Genomic DNA, 18,042 nt, shown 5'->3' with positions numbered 1-18,042 from the left:
GTAGCATCTGCTTGGGTTACCCTGTCCATGCGGAAGAGCTGCTTTCACAAGAGCTTCTGCTGAGCTGCAGAATCAGGTGGCTCAGCTCAGTGTCTGGGATGTGGTGGGTGTTTTCTGGGAAAGAGCTCTTAAAGTCTGGCCAGGAGGATTGATCTGAGTTGTTTGCTTTTTTTCTTGCAAAAGCCACATCCATGGAGGTGGGTGAAGTGGGGCTCTGCACCTTGCCTGTGACATGTTCAAAAAACAGGTTTTTCTTGGATCATTTATAAATGTTGTGTATTACTTCAGGAAACCGTGGGGTGCTCCGGATTTCTGGATATGCCTCTGTTGTCTCTAGAGCAGGCCACAAATGCATTGTCACCAACTTCAAAAGTCACAGCCATCACCTGTGTTCCTGGTCTCCAGTGACTCAGCCAAACCTCATGGGCATTCCCAAGAGCTGCAGGGACAATGTAGCCAAGCATTTCACATCTTCCTTTTTCCTCATATTTACGTCTCAAATGTTTCCTTGGAGAAGAGCTGGGGAATTTGTTTCCTCAGGAAATCTCAAGATAGATTGATAATAATTTTTCTTGAAGGTTTTCCAGTGTTCCTGCTTGCTATTCAGTTTCCCAGTATGAAGTTAGAGCATGACTTGCCTGCAGCCACACAGTTGGGCAGTGGAGCAGACGAGTTCATAGCTGCTTCAATGGAGATGGAATTGTGTGCATCAGGACTGTCCTGTGGCATCAGTAGAGATATGAAAAACAGATGGTGTATGGAGGTCTTTTTCAATGATGTTCTAGCCACTCAGCAACTGAGCTGAATTTTGTGTCAGTGATCTTCCAGCAGACAGTGTTCTAGCTTAGAGTTTGGCAGTAAGATTACTGGAGCCACAAGGACTTTGTCATCAGCAGTTATATTTTAAGGATCTTTGCTTATGGCATGTTAGTATTTCAGTCACATGAGGCATTACACCAAGTCTTTGTTAAACCTATTCAGTTGCATTATTTAGAATCAGAAAATCAAGAGTGCTAGAGGTCGGAAAAGACTTCGGGAGTTCTGCAGTCCAACCTGCTGCTCGAAGCAGGACTGTTCTCAAAGTTAGATAAGGCTGCTTGGGATCTTGTTCAGTTGAGTTTTCATCATGAAACTTCCCTAAAGGTCTCTGAGATAGTCAGGTGCAGACCTGGAGATCACAGCCTGCTCCCAGGAGCTGTACTACCATGTCAGACAGTTACCGTCCTGACGTGCTGTGCTCCTCTTTGTTCACAGCCTGTCCTTCATCTTCCTGGGCTTCCCAGCACTGACAGGAGAGTGCACACATGTCAGCAAAGACTGTTATTTTACAGCTTCTGATTCCCCTTCCTCAACATCCAGGATTTTGTAAACTCAACTGATGCTCACAGGAGCTGCAGAGATCCATTACTTCTGAAAACCAGTCCCTGCGTCTGTCACTTCAGAACATGCCCAATAACCTGGATTTGATGTGTCATCACCTGACATGCTGGCTGGAGATGAGGGATGCTGCAGTAACAGGAGATGAGTGGTAGGAGGAACACCCTTCACATGGTGAGTCAGGATGCAGGAATGACAGGCAAGGAAGATTTAAACATTCTGAGCTGCCTGCTGGTAGATTTCTTGTTTCCTTGCAAAACATTGAATTTTGCATTAAGGCAGGAATCCAGCAATCTGCCAGAGGGATTGTGTCTTGGTATATTTAGCCATTGCCTTCCAATCCTTCTGCTCCTTTTCACAGGCAGTCTCTCCCCAGCTGTTCCCTTTCCAGCACTTCTCACCACACTGAGCTGCCTGATTATTCCTCATGACAGCTGTGAAAATGCCTGGATCCACGGCAGAAGACCTCTTGTGAAGAGTGAGCTCTCCTTTTGGATGACCAGCCAGATTCCTGTGGACACCTGTAGCTTTCTTCCTGCTTATAATTCCTGTGCTTGGCTTCCTCTTGTGTTGTGGTCTTCAGCCCAGACTTGCTTTGCAGAAGCTGGTTCCTGCTGGCACAGCCCCACAAACCTCTCCTTGCATCCCCATCCAGCAGGTCCTGCCTGAGGGAGAGGTGTCTGCTTCCCCCAGCTGTGCTGACACCTCAGTGGGCTCATCCCTCCTACAGTTCAGTGGAAGCCCTTGGCTCCACCAGGCCAGCCCAGTAGAAGAGGGTGACAGGAGTGGGAGAGTGCAGTGCCACAGCATGTCAAGTGCCATTGCACCAGGCTACGCTGAGCCCCAGTGTGGGCACAGCCTTTCTGTGCCTCAGTTTCCCTGCTTTAAGAGAACAATGGGGGCAGGTGTGTGCCCCACTGTCTGTAGGACTGTGCTCTGCAGCTCCCGGGTTCCTCCAGCTCCCCCCTGCTGCCCGGGCACAGCCACTGCTCCATCAGCATCCACAGCAGTGACTGACTCTGCTGCAAACTCCAGACAGCCTGCGGGTTCCGCAGCAGGGTTCTGTTCGTGTGACAGATACCCAAAGGCAGAGGTTTTTTTAATTAAATATGAAAATCTATAATGCAGTCAGTATGATGCCTCTTGGTATGTTTATTTTTATATCCCATTTTTTCTTTTGTTGTCAACATATGCTTTTGTTATCAGGGAGATTTTTATACTGACCATCTGTGCATTACAAATTAATTTCAGATAGGCCTGAAGGAGCAGGATTGAGGCCTGAAGGACTTGGGGAGCAGGATTGAGGTCAGTTAAGTTTTTCAGTACCTGAGTGGAAATGGGTGTCATTTACAGTTGTGGAATAAAAACACCAATTAGTCTTTTGCTTAAAATAACACTGAAATTGCAAAGTTGACATTTTTAAGCTGTTGTCTTTATGTTTCAGGATTACCATGCTTTTGAGATCAGTGAAGTATTTCGTGCCTCATATAGCTGACATTTCACTTTCTGTCTCTGTGGTCAGAAAAAAAATATCTATTGTTTCAATAATATTTTGCCTACATTTTCATATTTTTCTCTGCAGCCAAAAGGCAAAAAGTATTTAATTTCCCCAGCACCAAAGGTGATGGCATTTATCTGTGTGTTTGTGTGACCATAACTGGAGTTCTATACCAGGTCCAGTTTCAGGTCTAGGCAACAGCAGACACAGTGGGAACCACAGGTCCTGCTGTTGGTCCCAGCTCCTGCTTGGCAGCACAGCTTCAGGAGTCTCTTCCCATGGGTGGTGACTCCTTCAAGCACTCAGTTCCCCTGTGCCTTCCAGCTTTTACCCCTTCTTCCTCTTTGCCTTGTTATTTTTTCCTTTTGAGCACTTTTCTATGCTCTCAGGTCAAGGGTTTGCCCTATGGAAAGATAAAAGCTTTGCCAAAAATGAGGAGGTTCAATCAAAGCTTCTCCAGGCAGCACGAACAATCACCAAACACTGACCGGGACAAAACGAAGGGCCATTCAAAGGGAAAGAGAGGGTTTCACTGTTTCACTGATCTCCCTCAGCAAAGAACTCAGTGCCGTTTCCAGCACCCCACATGCCACACTCCTGGCAGCAGAGCCTGGTGGCACAGGGGTCGGGCAGCCATGGAGCCATGGGCACCATGTGGGGTCATTTCTTCCCTCCACCCATACTGCCAATGCCACCACTGGGGACAAAAGCAAAACCCCTGTGCTGTGGTTGTCTACCGTGCCCATGGGTGGCCATGAGCAGGACCTGTTGGGCCCCATAGTTGTCCCCCATCCCTGAGGCACAGCCAGCACAGGAGGGTTTGGGGTGAGCTCCTGGGCGGTCCGGTCTGGGTGCTGGCATTCTGCAGCTGGATCCGAGTGAAGCAGAGACAATGTGCTGGAGTGCTGTCTGGGGGGAGTTTGGGAGGGGGAGAGGGAAGGAGGCTGTTAGATCTATCGATGGCAATTTAGATTCAGAGACATTTCATCTGCAGTTCCCTCAAGTGTTGAATTGAATAAAACCAGCAGCAGCAGTGGAAAAGGCATTGGGGGAAGGGCTCTGAGCACTCTCAGCTAAACAAAAAGAGACAAGCAGCTCATAAAAAAAAAAGAATTGCATCCTTGGGCTGCAAATACAGATTCATCGGGAAGGGGGGAGAACATGTGGCAGAGCTGGGCCAGCAGGCATGGGGGACCCTGGGTTTCCACTGCCCAAGGCTCCCCTGTTCCTGCAGCCCGAGCAGATCACAGGATTTACTTCTGGGTTTCATGATTTTCTGTTGTTTTTTCAAAGCTCCATTTGTAGAATCGAGCAGCAGGAACATAGTCTCAGCCTTTGTTTATGCATTAAAAAAAAAAAATTCACTTTCCAGTGCTTCGGGAGAAAAGTGCAAAAGTGAAACACTCAAAGGTCAAAAATTCAGAAGAAAAAATAACTTAGCAATTACAGTTTTGTAAATACTTCCTGTTGGGGCTAGACTTATGTTTCCTCAAGGCAGTCATGGGATGGCAGAACTGTCCTCATCATTAGGTGTTTCCATTAATCTGCCTCCCAGAGGGAATTGCTGCTGTTTTTTGTTCTGGCCATACATTGCAGCATTTGTTTTTCTCCAGGGCATCAGGTGAGGACAGCTTTCACTGGGAGCCAGTTGGCCCAGCCCAGTCTGGAGGGAGAGCAGCAGCTATTTGAGGCTAAATTAGATTATTGCAGAAAATAAATTCCCAGGTTGGTCTCTGTTCCCTTGAGCAAGTGCAGTGCCACCACTCCTATGGCGGTGCTGCCAGCTACTCAGTAGGTCACAGAGGAGCATCAGGTGCCTGAAGGCTGAGGTGACCTTCCCTCAAGACACCCTGGTGACACCCTGGTGCTGGTGGCACCTCCCTTTGCTGCAGTTTTCCTGGGCATCTTCCACCCATGGGGACCAGGTCTCACACTTGGGTTTCTCCAGGGTGCCCAATCTCTGTCCCAGCTTGTCCCGCTCCCAGCCCAGTATCTTCCCCTCCTACAGAGAAGGCAGCAGCTTCTACCCCACTCACACAGCCTACTCCCTCCAAGCAGGCCCACAGCTCCCCAGAAGCCACCATCCCAGCATACAGCAGCTGGTGGTGGGCACAGGTTTTACTGGAGGTATCTCGCTTTCTTTCAAGTCATTTCAGCTGTAAAACAGGGATTAGGGTTCTGGTCTGTGTCACAAGGATTTGAGAGCCTTATTAGCCACAGCCTGTAGAAGACAGAGGAAGTCTTACTGTGAATCCAAGACCAACGAGCAGAGGATGAGGGAGGTTGTCCTATGGGCATGCATTATACTACCCTGATGCTCTCCCTGTGTTATCAATCCAGAAGCTTGCTAGGATGCAGCCCTGCCTGCTGTCATGGTTTAATTCACTTTTAACCACTGTTATTTTCATGTTGTAGTCTTGTCCTGCTTGGGGGTGCTTCTCACTGCCCATCCCCAATGCTGTCCACCCCTGGCTGTGCTTGCTGGTGTGCCCTGCTCCCACAAGTGTGTTCACCAGGGAGAAGGGAAGGCAGCTTCAGCTGCACTGAGCAATTAAACTTCGGTAGCTCAGGGATGAGCAGGAGGCTGTGATTTTCTTTTCCTTTGCAGTAATTGCCTCTGCAATCAGCTTTGATCACCCCAGAGCAGAGGAGACGAGTGCTGCAAGTTGACATCAGTGGTTTTAATGTATCCATTTACATATACAGGAGCAGTGCAGCATACAGCTCTCCATAGTGCCTCTGACCTGAAACCATCGCTGCTCCATAGACACCTCATTTAATTTAATACTTCACCGCCACTGCGGAAGCCACAGGATGGGGATGGGAGGGGGGATGATCAAGCCCTCACTCTCTCTCTGTGAATGTCTGTAGAAATGACATGAAAGTAATTGCTTTTGAAAAGCAAAGCAGAAATGGCACAATTGATTCCACTTAAATGAGAAGAGAAGGGGTGGGGGTGGGGGATGTTCACCCTAAACATGCCACCTTCTTTCCTGCTGCAAGCAAACCGCTCCATGGGGCTGTGTGGGGACAAGGGGAAGATGGACTTGTCTGATGGGCAGGCAGGGAAGGAGGCAAGAGCCAGCAGGCAGTGCTGCTTTGTGCAGGGCCCATCCTCCAGACCCCTCAGGCCCAGACAGATGCTGCTTCATGTTGTCATAGGCATGTCTGCAGCTGGGGAGCAGAGATAAGTGCTTTCATGGGTTTTAAATGCAGTGCTGCTCCTTGGGAGAACAAGCACTCCCTGGATGCTTCACTACTTCGTTGTCTCTTTGTTGTTCATCTTTGCCTGGCAGCCTCAGACTCCAGCCACTCCAGCATCCAGCTTTGCCATTTTCCCAGCTGCCAGGAATTTCCCTGGTAGTTCATCCAGCCTCAAGGAGTGGGCAGAGACAGCTGTGGGCTACTGTGGAAATGTGCTTGGGGCTGGGAGGACATAGTTCCAGGAGCTGATGCTGGAGGCTGCTCAGACCCTCAGCTGTCCCTCTTCACCTGCAGTGGTCACTTTGCTGTGTGTAGAACCCTTGGCTATGGCAAAGCATGGCACAGCCCTGGACAGCAGCACAGAGCATTTCTTGGTGCTGAATTGGATCACCAAGCAGATCAATTCTTGGGCCATGTGGCCAGCACTTTCTCTTGCCTCCCAGGCAGGACAGGGCAGGATCTGTTTGCCCCAGCCCTCGACTTTGCACCTACTGCCTGTGGCTCCTCTCGCCCACCCTGCAGTGTCCCCAAGATGTCCATCACAGAGGCTTGGGGTCAGTGGTTTGGGAGCTGCTCCACCAGTGGATCAATACTTGAGTCTTGTCATGCTAATTGCTCCTTCGTTGACATTCGCAGGATGCCGGCACTCCCCTTCCCCTTCCCGCTGTGGGCAGGGGGCAATGTCCAGAGGGGTCCTGAGTGCAGAGCCTCCAGCTGGATCAGTAGCTGATTATTTAGGTATTAGCTAGAATAACTTTGGGTTTGTTCTATTGCTCTTGGCCTCCCTCACTCCTCCTGCCCAACACCCCCAGGTAAGCAGAGGCAGGTGCTGGCGAGGCATAGTCTCTGCCTTTCCGAGTCGGACATATCCCCCTGCCACGGGCGTGCATGTCAGATCACACCTACCATATTGGCTTCCTGTCCCCAGAACATCAGGTTTTTGCAGCTAATGTGTGTGGGGGTGTCTCCTCCCAACAATCCCCACCCCCAGCAGCATCAGGCCTGTGCTGTTCAGGGTTTTGTTAAGCCGTTTAGTATTAATTGATTTTTTTTTCCATTTTTCTTTCTTTCCCTGGGCGGGTCAATAGCTGGATGCTCAAGAGCAGAGGATCTATCAACTGCAGACCAAGCAGAGGGAGAGGCAGGCAGAACTGAAGCAGAAATGCAGCTGGATCCAGCAGCTCAACCAGGACCTGGAGGCCAGTGACTGGCTGCAGGAGGAAGCTCAGAAGCAGGTAGGAAGAGATGCCAGTCCACTCTAACTTGACAGCCCAGGCTGGGAAGGGAACTTTATTTAATGCCTTCACAACCGTAGTGATAATCCACTGTTCTCATTTACATAGCAGCATAAGGAAGGGCTAAAGATATAGAAGTGGAGCCTGTCAACTCCAGTGAGGTGGAGAGAGTGCAGGGAGAGGGCAGCTATGGCTCTGCTGGCTGTAAATGGGTGCTGGGGTTGTGCTGGATGGGAGGTTATGGCTGCTGTCAAGAAGTCCTGGATGTTGCTCCTGCTGCTGACCTTGGAGAGAAGGGAACAGGGCGGCCGCAGAGATGATGCCTCTCAGGACGGTGCTGTCCTCAGTGGTGGTAACGGTGATGTGTAGTGAGCCAGGAGATGAGGCTTGATCAGACCTCTTCAGCTGGGCTGCTGTGAGTTAAATACTCATTTTCCTCCAGGAAATGCAGACAGTCCAGCTGGGAGAGCCTTCATCACCCTGCAGACCTGGCAACATGCTGCTGGGCAGATGGTATGGGGTCTGTGTGCACCTGCCCCAGCCCCACTCCCATCCCTTCCTCAGGAGCTGCCAGGACGCAGACCACTGCTCAGGCAGCACCTGCCCTGGCTAGAGGAGCGTGTGCTGCCCATCTCCCCAGCTGCAGGGATATCTGCCCAGTGTCCCCCTGGGCACCAGCAGCCCTGAGTGGTTTTGACCACAAGGTGCTCTGCAGTGGGGCAGAAAGCTGACCCAGGCAATGAGTCTGTAACCTGTGTCTGTCCTCCAAATACCCATTCCTAATCTCTTTGAGCACCCCATGACAGAAAAATTATGTCTGTTTTTGCAACTTGATAGTTGAATATTTTAAGTGGTCTGGAAGGCTAAACCAGGTACTCTCACTAATGAAGTATTAGGTACCAGCATGCTGTGAGGAAGAATGAGCTCAGCAGAGCTGGTTTGCCTGAGCAGCAGCTCAGAGGGCAGCGTTTACAACCAGTGAAGTGAGGGAGAAGGGTGTCCCTTATTACTCAAATTAGAAGCATTTTGTCTCGTTTAATCTGGTAATGATGAATATGATCATATGAATATGAACATACAGGAACAAATATATATGTATATATATAAAATCATATATGAATATGATGCAGTAATTATGTTAATTGCATTTGAAGGAAAACAAGGTATTGTTCCATTTACTGCCAAGTCATCCATTGTTGTGTTTGTGTAAAGAGAAAGCACAGTCTGTGGGCTGCAATGCATGCTGTGAGCTCATTTTTCTAATCGCTCACTAGTGAGGGATGTGTGCAGGGATTTGTGCCTTTGTCCCTGTGCAGGGAGGACAAATGCATCAGCCAGTGTGTCAGTGCATGCCAGTGTTTTGTTCTGCATGTGTGTACAGGTGACCATGTACTGATCCGTGCACAGACAGCATGGCAGGGCAGGAATCACCCTGCTTCTTCTTATTATATTGTCTGTCTTACTCCCTTCCTATCCCTCCATCCATGGCTCTGCTAAGCCCAGCTGCTTGGGTTTCATGTGCAAGTAGCAGATCAAACAGTACAGCCCTAAATTTTCTCTTGCAAAACTCTCAGTTACAGTACTGAACATCAAATCTTGTTACATGAAGGTACAACACTGCTCTGGTCCACCTAGCTCTGTGTCCAGCAGCAGCTTATGCCCATGCCTGAGACGCAGCTCTTTTCCCCTGGGAACTGTGATGCTGCCCCAAGATGCCCACCCACCTCTGCAGTGAAGGGGCTTCCTGAGCTCCTTTGTTTTTAGCCCTCCAGGAATTTTCATACGTACCTGGCAAACGGTTTTTGTAACTCAGATATTATCCAAATTCTGCAATGTCTTGTAGCAGCACCTTCCACTGCTTGGCCACATGTGGCATGCAGATCCACCTCCTTTTGTTTATTTTGAACCTGTCCCCTGAAAATTTCTGTTGTTTTATTGGAAGAGACCAGGAACACTCACTCCCTATGATACCTCTGGTTCTATAGACCCTTGTCATGTTTCCTTTCCATCATCCTTCTTCCAGACAGAAGGGCTGCAACCTTTTTTCTGTTTTTTCTGTTTTCTTTTGAGCCAGACACTGTTGATGATAAATCCCCTGGTTTGGGGGCTTCAGGCTGGCAGTCCCAGGATGGCTGTAGCAGGCTGCACATACCAGGAGCTCTCTGCAAGGAGTGTCAGATGTAATTTAGCACTGGGAGCATGAGTTATGGTCCTGCCCTTTAAGGAAAGGCTAGCAGCATAGCCCTGCCTGTCAGCCAAGTCCCCCACCTGATCACGAGCTCTCCTGGTAAATGAATAAGGATCTGGCATATCATTGTTTAATACAGCCCCCATGCTAATGTCTTTTTGAAATGAAACCGAGAAAGCTGTTAACCTCAGTTAACCAGCTGTCCTCACCATGACCTGGATAAATCATCATGGCTGGAGCTCTGCAGAACACAGCTCTCTCTGCTTTGGAAAATGGAGCTGGAAGGGAAGGACTGTGCTTCCAGCCCATGCCAGGAAGGATTCTCTGCACCAGGACTGTGTGAGAAAAGGATGGGTGTGTTCTTGTGCCTGGGACCTGCTGGTGCTCCAGGCTGGGTGCCAGATCCTGTGCACTTGCAAAGGCTGAGTCCACCAGTCCACCATGGTCCTTCAGGTTTGTTCCATTCAGCTGAAGGTTGGTCCTTCTCCAGGGCTGTCTTCTTCACTCACTATCTGAAGGCAGATAGTCTTGAGCTTCTTGCCTTTGTGATGGTAAGGATATAAATTGGACAATCTGGTGGCTACCACAAGGAGATCTAGATCTACTGGAGCAGGCCATTGCTCTTGGCAAAGCTGTTTTGACTCTGGGACCAGTTACCTTTATAAAAGCCTCATTACTTAGCTTGTCCTCACAGGGCACTCACAGCTGCCACCTCTTTGTGTGGCAGTGAGTTCCACCAGACAGGTTTCCTGCTGTTGTTTCTGATCTGGCTGTTTTGTTGTTTGTTTGTTTTTTTTTCTCCTGCATGACTGAGGAAAATCACAACACCAGCTGCATGTAAGAAATTCCTGGAAGGCCGAACAAAGCCATCTGTTCTCCATGACCAGGAAGGCACTAATGGGCATAGCCTGCATCAAGATTCAGGTTAGTAACAGTTCTCTAATTGGGAGTAAAACAAAGCACACAGATTGTCAGGGCACCAAGGATTCTCCTTCAGGGCAAATCTTTAATGCCCAATAAACAAAACACAGGGTACTTGTAGGTTCCCCTGACTGAGAAGTGGAAGATGGGCTATTGACCTCTCCAGGTTCATGATAGCATTGCTCACTTCCTAAATCTATTCTTGCTGGTACCTTGCACCCAACTTCAGAGCCTTCAGAGTTAATGGATACCAACAGATGGTTCCCTGGCTGAGTCACTCTCTCAACAAAGTGACAGCACTCAAGTTTGGGATGTGCCCTCCACTCATGAGGTGCTCTGGTGGGCAAGCAGAGGATGAAAGCTGGTGCTGGGGCCCTCCCCAATGGAGGAAGACAAGGGTCAGGCAACAGAGCTCGGAGAAGGGAGAGAACTGCACAGCAGAAAGCCCCTGAGCTGCTCCTGCTGTGACATACCCAGCAATCTGCACAGCTTTGCCCGCAACTGGGACCTGCCTTGTTTGCTGAGCTACACCCAAGGACTGGCATGTGGAAATAAAGCTGCATTTTGCCCCTTTGACTTCCTACTTACCTTGCCACAGATTCCCCAGCAGCCCAAACATGTGCTGCAACATATGCAATGCCTGGATGATGAAGACTTCACTACCAACACCATCTGCATGACATGTGCTGCTGTGCTTCTGTGCCTCAGGCTTTGGCCTGAGTACTGCAATTCTACCCATGGTGGTAATAGAAGAGTAAATGAGGCAGAGATGGGAGTACAGACGTGCTATCAGTAGTTTTGGATTACATTTCCACTCTCAGGGCAATTGCTATGTGCAGTTTCTTGCATGTGCTGCTTTGCAAATGGATTGTGCAGGGCATGGCTATCAGTCACAGACCACCTGGAGAGAGAGGTCAGCTTGGTGACACGTAGTCTGGCTGTGCAGTGGCTATCCCAGGCTCTGCCTGATGGAAAGGTGTCACCTCTGTTCCTTCATGGCCGTAGGTATCTACTGCCCTTGGCCCTCGTCCTGCTGTTTGAGTGCACTCATGGACCTTCAGCAGCTGGAGAGGTGGAATGCCCCTGATATTGGTGGTTGAGCTGTATGCTTTCTCCTCCATAACCTACAGGGTGCAGTTCCCAGCCAGATGCATGCTCCCTACCCACAGAGCCTCAGACATGGTAGTACTGAGCAGCACTGACCTGTATCATGTGTCCTCAGCAGGAGGTTGGAGTGTGCATATACTGTGTACCATACAGCAGATCCCACCATGTCATGTGTAGCAGGGCACAGAGAGCTCACATAGACACCCCAGCAGCACCAGCAGGCAGAGAGGGCTGGAAACACCCACAGCCAGGGCAGGAATCGCCAGACAAGGTGGATGGAGCTTTTCGTGCAAGCACCAGAGGGGAACCCCACAGGGACCTGGGTCTGAGAGCCAGTTCTTCAACACAGACATTAAAGAGGGAATAAAGAAAATAACAGAGCATTGACTAAAATGGCCTGCAAAGATGATTTCTCTCCATGCAGACTCAGACGGAGCAGTCTTTGGGGGTGTGGAGGAACAGGCAGCCTCCAGGCTGTGAGGCTAATGCAGAGACATGGCTGTTTGTATAGCTGCAGAGCCTTTAAGAGAGACTTGGGAAAACTAGCTTGGATTCCAATGAATATTTACAATTACACCGCTCCAAAGCTGAATCCAATCACAGCACTGCAGTATGCAGGCTTTGTGCATCAAAAGAAAATGAGAGGAAAGCAGGAAAGACGGAGTTGCCTTTGGAGAGACCTATAGGCACAGATCTCTCTGCTTGTGGCAGAACTAAAATGCTTTATTTCTGATAGAAACAATTTATTCTTCAGGCATTTTGCTTGATATTAGAAAGTACCTGGATGTTTTTTGAAGTAAGAGTCTTCAGTAGATGGTCTTTAGCTCAGAATGAAAGAAAGGAATGAAGAATCATAATTTTGATATTGTGCTAACAAACTGCAGAAATAGGGATGCATTTCCAGACTAGTGCTAATGCTCCTTCCACTCACTACATTCTTGGTTACCATGCAGAATCAGGTTGGGCAGAGCTTCTCTTGTCAAAACCATGCTTTTAATATGTCTGGCTGATTACCATGCTCAGATGCTAAACTGGGTGATCTAACAGAGAGAGGAAAGGGAAATGCTGGCTGAATATTCATTGCAGATCAGTAGTGGCTTTTTTTGCATTGGAAAATATACATTAAACTAATGGTGTAGGGGGACTCACTGCATAATAGAAAGATGGAGGATTTGTGGCTGCTACACCTCTGCATAGAGCTGTGCACAGCAGAATATGAAGCAGTGATAAGGAGAGGCACTGCTTGAAGTGACAAAAGGACCAGCACCTCGCCTTCAGGAGCTGATCTGTAAGCAATTCTTACAACATGACATGGGAGCTCACCTTGGATTCCCTGGCTTGTATTGTCTGTGTCAGTGGTTGGGAGAGGTGCAGGAAAGGGCTTGACTAGAGGAGCACCCATTTGGATGCTTTAAGACCTGCAATGTGTCCCTTCAGTTCCACATCTTGGTTTGATACACTGGAGCAGTTGCAGAAGGCAGGTATGGCCAAAGGGCCAGGGCGAGCTGGGGACAGTGTAGGTCACACAAGAAGCCATTATGCTCCTCACTCTGACACTGCGTGCACAGGATGTCCATCCCCAGCACCACTAGAGCTCAGCTGCAGCACTGGATGCTGCCTGCAGCTCCAACATCCAGAGGCTGGGAATAATCTGTGGCCTCAGTGTGGTCCTACAGCACCAAAACACCTCTGCTTTTCAGTAATTACACATCTTTCAGGTGTATCCCTGTGTTCCACCATGCAGTCATCCCCTAGCATTATGGCAGCATGAGAGTAGATGCTGTGGGAGAAGTCAGGCTGACACTTGCACTACAAGAATGTGTGGTTACGTTTACATGGTAAGCAATTACACACAGACCTGACTCGGGAAAGTGTCAGCCTGGAGTCCTCTGTCCCTGAGGCCACAGCAGGCAGCACGTCTCCACCCCTGAGGAGAGGGCAGCATGGGGCTGTTTTCAGACAGTGATAATCCCTTTGTGTGTTTTGAAGATGATGCTGTTTCCTGGTGCATTTCACCTTGTGGCTGCACAGATCACTTCTTTGCTGGACGGCAATCTTCAAGGATGCTGGTGCTAAATCCCAGGGAGCTGGTCTCTGATCTGAGCCACACTGCTGGTGCAGGGAAGCACTCTGTCACAGGACAGCATGGCACAGGGTGTTCCCTGCAGCTTGGCACACACTGAAGTCGATAGCCATCTGCAGCAACTTGCATCCAGTATTATCCTGTCTAGAAGGCTTAAAATCAACTGTGAAGTTTCAGTATAGCTACAAAAAAAAAAAAAAAACAAAAACAAAAACAAAAGAAACTTTTCAGTTTCTCTGCTGGTAGCTTGCAGAAGGAGACAGTGCAACCTGGTGATTGATTCCTGGAATCTGGCTAGTGCATCTGCACTGGGGTGCCTGGAATCGTGTCCTGTAGTACGAAAAACAGTCATTCATTTAATTCATTTGAAGTTGTCTTGTGGGAATGGCAGCCGCCCAGACAAATTCCACATGAAGATGAGAAATGTGACAGGGAGCCCAGTGCTGTGTGCAGCAGAAATAACAGTGCAGTTTTGCACCCACCAGGAAGCCACTGTGATCCATCTTCCTCTCCACAGCTTGCTGCAGGTTCTTGTTCCATCTCCTGACAGACACCAGTTGCTGTGGCCAAAACCAGCCCTCCAGTTGACCAAAAGAGAAGCATTATGCTTGCACAAATCTGGTAACCCCATAGCTTACTGGAAAACTACTACTAGAAGCAGATTAGAGCTCAAAGCAGCAAGCACGTTTGGAACAGGTGGTCTGTGCTAGCTCATCTGTGTTGCAACACAGCAGGGTTACTAGCCCACCACGGCACACCTTTAAGCTAGACTTTTGGGAGATAGATGCTTAGAAAGGGAGAACAGATGGATACTGAAAGAGGGTGGGATGTGTCAGCATAAGTCCTTCCAAAGGAGCCCAGAGCATTGCAGGGAAGAAAACTGTCTGCCATAGCCAAAAGTGTGTCTAACCCACTGTCTCATCTCTGCCGCTCTCTTGTCTCTGACAGTCACCAAGATCTGCTCTCTTGCTCAGTGTAAGGCACCACAGGACAGCCCAGAGTACTCTGACAGCCTCCAGGGATCCACAGCTTGGAGTCTTCAGAACCAAAACTGAGGCCTTGCATTTAATCAATGTAAGTGGATTCCTTTTGCCCATTAAAATGTTTCATTTCTTTTTGAATGCATATAAATGGTGGGAGTCCACCATATCCTGAGTGAAGCAGTCTGACACAACATATGACACTAAAAAAGAACTGCTTTTTGCTTTTTAGTCACTACCTGCTAATTTATGGGGTGCTGCTGGTTCCTATGCTGAAGGGACAATGAGAAATCATCCTGCAGACAACCTCCATATGCCAAACTTGATTTTATAATCCTCTTCAGTTATTTCTTTTCCAGGCTAAAGAGGCTATCTACTTTTTCTTCATATGGAAAATATTCTTTGTATTTGATCACCCTTGTTGCGCTTCTCTGAAACCCTTCCAACTCTATTTTCCTGGAGAGAGGCAGACCAGAGCTGCATATGGTAATCACAGTGCAGTTTCCACTATGGATCTATTCAGTGGCATAACTGTGATCTGCTTCCTATTATTTTCCTAATAATTCTTAACAGTCAGTTTGCCTTTTGGGCTGCTCCTGGGCACTGAGTAAATGTTTCCATAGAACCATCTCCCCATCTACATCTGGTTTTATCTAGTACAGCCCCAAGCCCTCCCTCCTGAGGCGGGAAGAGGGCAACAGCAGCTGGGATTACAAGTGAAATCTTGTAAGAAAGTACAAACGCCCCAGAACTTTAGCAGGGTTAAGACTGCTTGGCTGTGTCTTGTACCTTCAAGATCAGGGACAGCAACCGAACATCTGAAAAAACAAAAAAGATTAGTTCAGATCAGCTTTGTGATACTGCAGCCCTGTCCTCTTCCAGGCACGTCTACCCTCAAGTACAGTCACACCTGTGGGAAGAGCTCAGGAGCCTGCTCCTCGCAGAAGTAAAACTCTGTGTCAGGTTGGGCAGAACTGGAAGTACACGGAGCCTCCTCACACAGAACACCCACACCCAGAGAGCACGGCCACCCTCTCACCCTTGCTGCAAGGCTTCCTTCTGAGATGCCACCATCACGTACCACCCCTAGCAACAAGGGCCACAGGACTGCTGGTGGCCCACCTGTCCACAGGATAGCCCACACCCCAGCTGTGGCAGCCAACACCACTCTGTGCTCCATCCCGTGAAGCTCTGCCAGGTGTCCATCACCGCTCACACACACCTCACCAGGGAGGGCAGCTGCACCCCCAGACATGCTGATGCTGAGCTGCTACCTCAGAACACAAATGATGGTGTGTTCCCTCACCCCTCTTCACACTTCCTCTCTGTGGGTGCAGAGAAAGCAGGAGGGATCACACAGCCTGATCTTCTGTACCTGCAGCCAAGGGAATTTCACCATGTTACTGCTGAATTCAATAATGTGTTTGACACAGGCAGCGTCAGAAGGGCATTCACCTGAACATGAAGTTGAATGCAGTGCTTCCTTCCTCAGCAGTCAATCCCTTGGCACCGATGACAGGGTTTTTGCCTCTGATTATAGATGTACCAGTGGAGCTAATGAAGCTTTCTAAGAAGCAGATGTGTGGTCTCAACTTTGTTTCTCCTATTTTTCATGTTTTATGTATCTTAGTATAATAATTTCCTTTTGGCCAAAGACTCAGGTAAGCTTAACCATAAGGAAAGGAAGAGCATGAAGATCCTCTCTTTCTGCCTGTACTTCTGCATTCCCATGCCCACCACGCTGTGGTGCTTCTGCCTGCAGTCCCCACCACAGGATTCTTTTCCCACTGACCCAATTCCTTGGGGTTTCTGGGTCCCCTCCACTTCCCTGTTCTCCATCCCTACCAGCTGTTGTCATTGCTACTGATTCTGGAGGAGGCTACAGAGCCAACATTGCTGTAGCTGTCCCAGTGCACCACCCAAATACCATCAGCTTTGTGGCTGTAACTGCAAGAACCACCCAGACATCGTGTTCCATGACCAGACCCGAGTAATGCTGCTTCCCCTTCATTTGCTCCTCCCTTCTTCCAGCAGGATCTCTGCTTTCTGCTGAGTTACATGCTCATGTGGTTCCCATTGCCCAGGGCTGGACACATTTAAAACCCCGCCAGATGCAGTCCCGGGCAGCCTGTTCCTCCTGACCCTGCCAGGGGCCGGACGGTCTCAGGTGGCCCTGGCTCCTTGTGGCTGTGAAACTGGGTCTGTCCATCCCAGGCGGAGGAGGCATCAGCCACCCCTGCAGTGCTGTGTCAGGGAGGAGCTGAGAAACCTGGTGCTAGTGCAAGGGGAACACCGAAGGCTTCGGTGTGAGTGGGCTGGGGTCCCACCTGCACCACCAGCTGCCTCAATGCCCAGCTCCTCCCGGGACTCCAGGGAAAGTGGGGAGGGGGCTGGGTGGACAACGGAAGTACAGAGGGGTCTGCCACCTCCTGGGTGTGCCCTGGGCCCTGCTTCTGCTGGAGATGCAGCCGGGCAGGTTCCTCGCTATCTTTGCTACTGTAGTTCCTTCCTCCTCCTCTTGTTTTTTTACACTTCCAGTTCTTTCTTTCTCCTTTCTCTGGAGGGGACCCTCTCCCAAGAGCTGCAATGTTTTTTTAATAAGTATTTTTCAAGTAGCTGCCTGAGACCCTGTAAGGATAATGAGATCATTTTCATTGTGGAATGCAAAGCCATGCAAGACTTTCCTGCCTGTTATTCCTCCCCTGTAGACTCTGACCATGCTACTGATCATTCGTTTGTTGATATTCCTCACCAGCCAAACACTCCGACCGTGCCCCAGACAGCACCCGGTGATTATACCAGAGGTGCCCGTTTCCTGCGAACACAGAGAATTGGAAATCATCGCTCGAGCCGCAGAGAAGTAACCTTTAGAGCCTCATTCACATTCCACCAACGCAAACTCTGTTTTCCCTTTCATGAGTCCAGCCCAACGCCGCAGCCGCTCAAAGAGCGGGGACCGGGACCCGCCGCCCCCGGGATCGGGCAGCGGGGGCGTCCGACCTGGACGCCCCGACCCGAGCACCCCGGCCCGGTGCGACCGGAGGGGGAAACGGCGCGTCCACGGAAGAGCTGTTGGGCCGCGGTCGGCCCTGGCAGGCCGGTCCCCGGTGCGGGACGGTATTTGCGTCCCCCGCGCCCCCGCCGGGGGCTGCCCCCACACCGCCGGGGCCATCGCTGCCGGTGGGGCGAGACCCGCGGCGCGGCCCGGGGGCGGTAGCTGCAAAGAACAAAGGTATCCGGGGGGCGGGGCCGCCGCCAGCGGGCAGCGCGGGGCGACGGCGACCCCTGGCGACCGGAGGCAGCCGGTGCGGCGGGGCGGGGTGCGGAAGGATCCGGTGAGCAGCGGTAATGCGAAGTGATTCTTCCGCGGCTGCCCCGAAGTGTGGAAGTCCTGCACAAACCCACCCGCACCCGGCATTCGGGGGTTGGGCCCCTGCGGGGCAGACGGT

The 18,042-nt window shown here is 50.0% G+C and overlaps 2 long non-coding RNA genes across 3 annotated transcripts; one reads left to right on the top strand and one right to left on the bottom strand.

Moving 5' to 3' along the window:
* Nucleotides 1-7,093: 7,093 nt before the first annotated feature.
* Nucleotides 7,094-16,167, top strand: LOC139801859 (uncharacterized). 2 transcript variants are annotated; one of them, XR_011728368.1, is made up of 4 exons: nucleotides 7,094-7,314; nucleotides 10,317-10,426; nucleotides 14,562-14,687; nucleotides 15,476-16,167. It is a non-coding gene; the product is annotated as an uncharacterized lncRNA (long non-coding RNA). The 2 variants fall into 2 exon arrangements; XR_011728367.1 differs by having other exon boundaries at nucleotides 7,109-10,426.
* Nucleotides 12,329-17,009, bottom strand: LOC139801861 (uncharacterized). Its single transcript, XR_011728370.1, has 2 exons — nucleotides 16,921-17,009; nucleotides 12,329-15,411 (listed from the first exon to the last, which is right to left on the bottom strand). It is a non-coding gene; the product is annotated as an uncharacterized lncRNA (long non-coding RNA).
* Between the last annotated feature and the right edge of the window lie 1,033 nt (nucleotides 17,010-18,042).

This window comes from Heliangelus exortis, chromosome 13 (genome assembly GCF_036169615.1).
Source record: "Heliangelus exortis chromosome 13, bHelExo1.hap1, whole genome shotgun sequence".
NCBI classification, from domain to species: domain Eukaryota; kingdom Metazoa; phylum Chordata; class Aves; order Apodiformes; family Trochilidae; genus Heliangelus; species Heliangelus exortis.
Note: the sequence above shows the minus strand (reverse complement) of the source record. Positions and strands in the feature narration are given on the sequence as shown.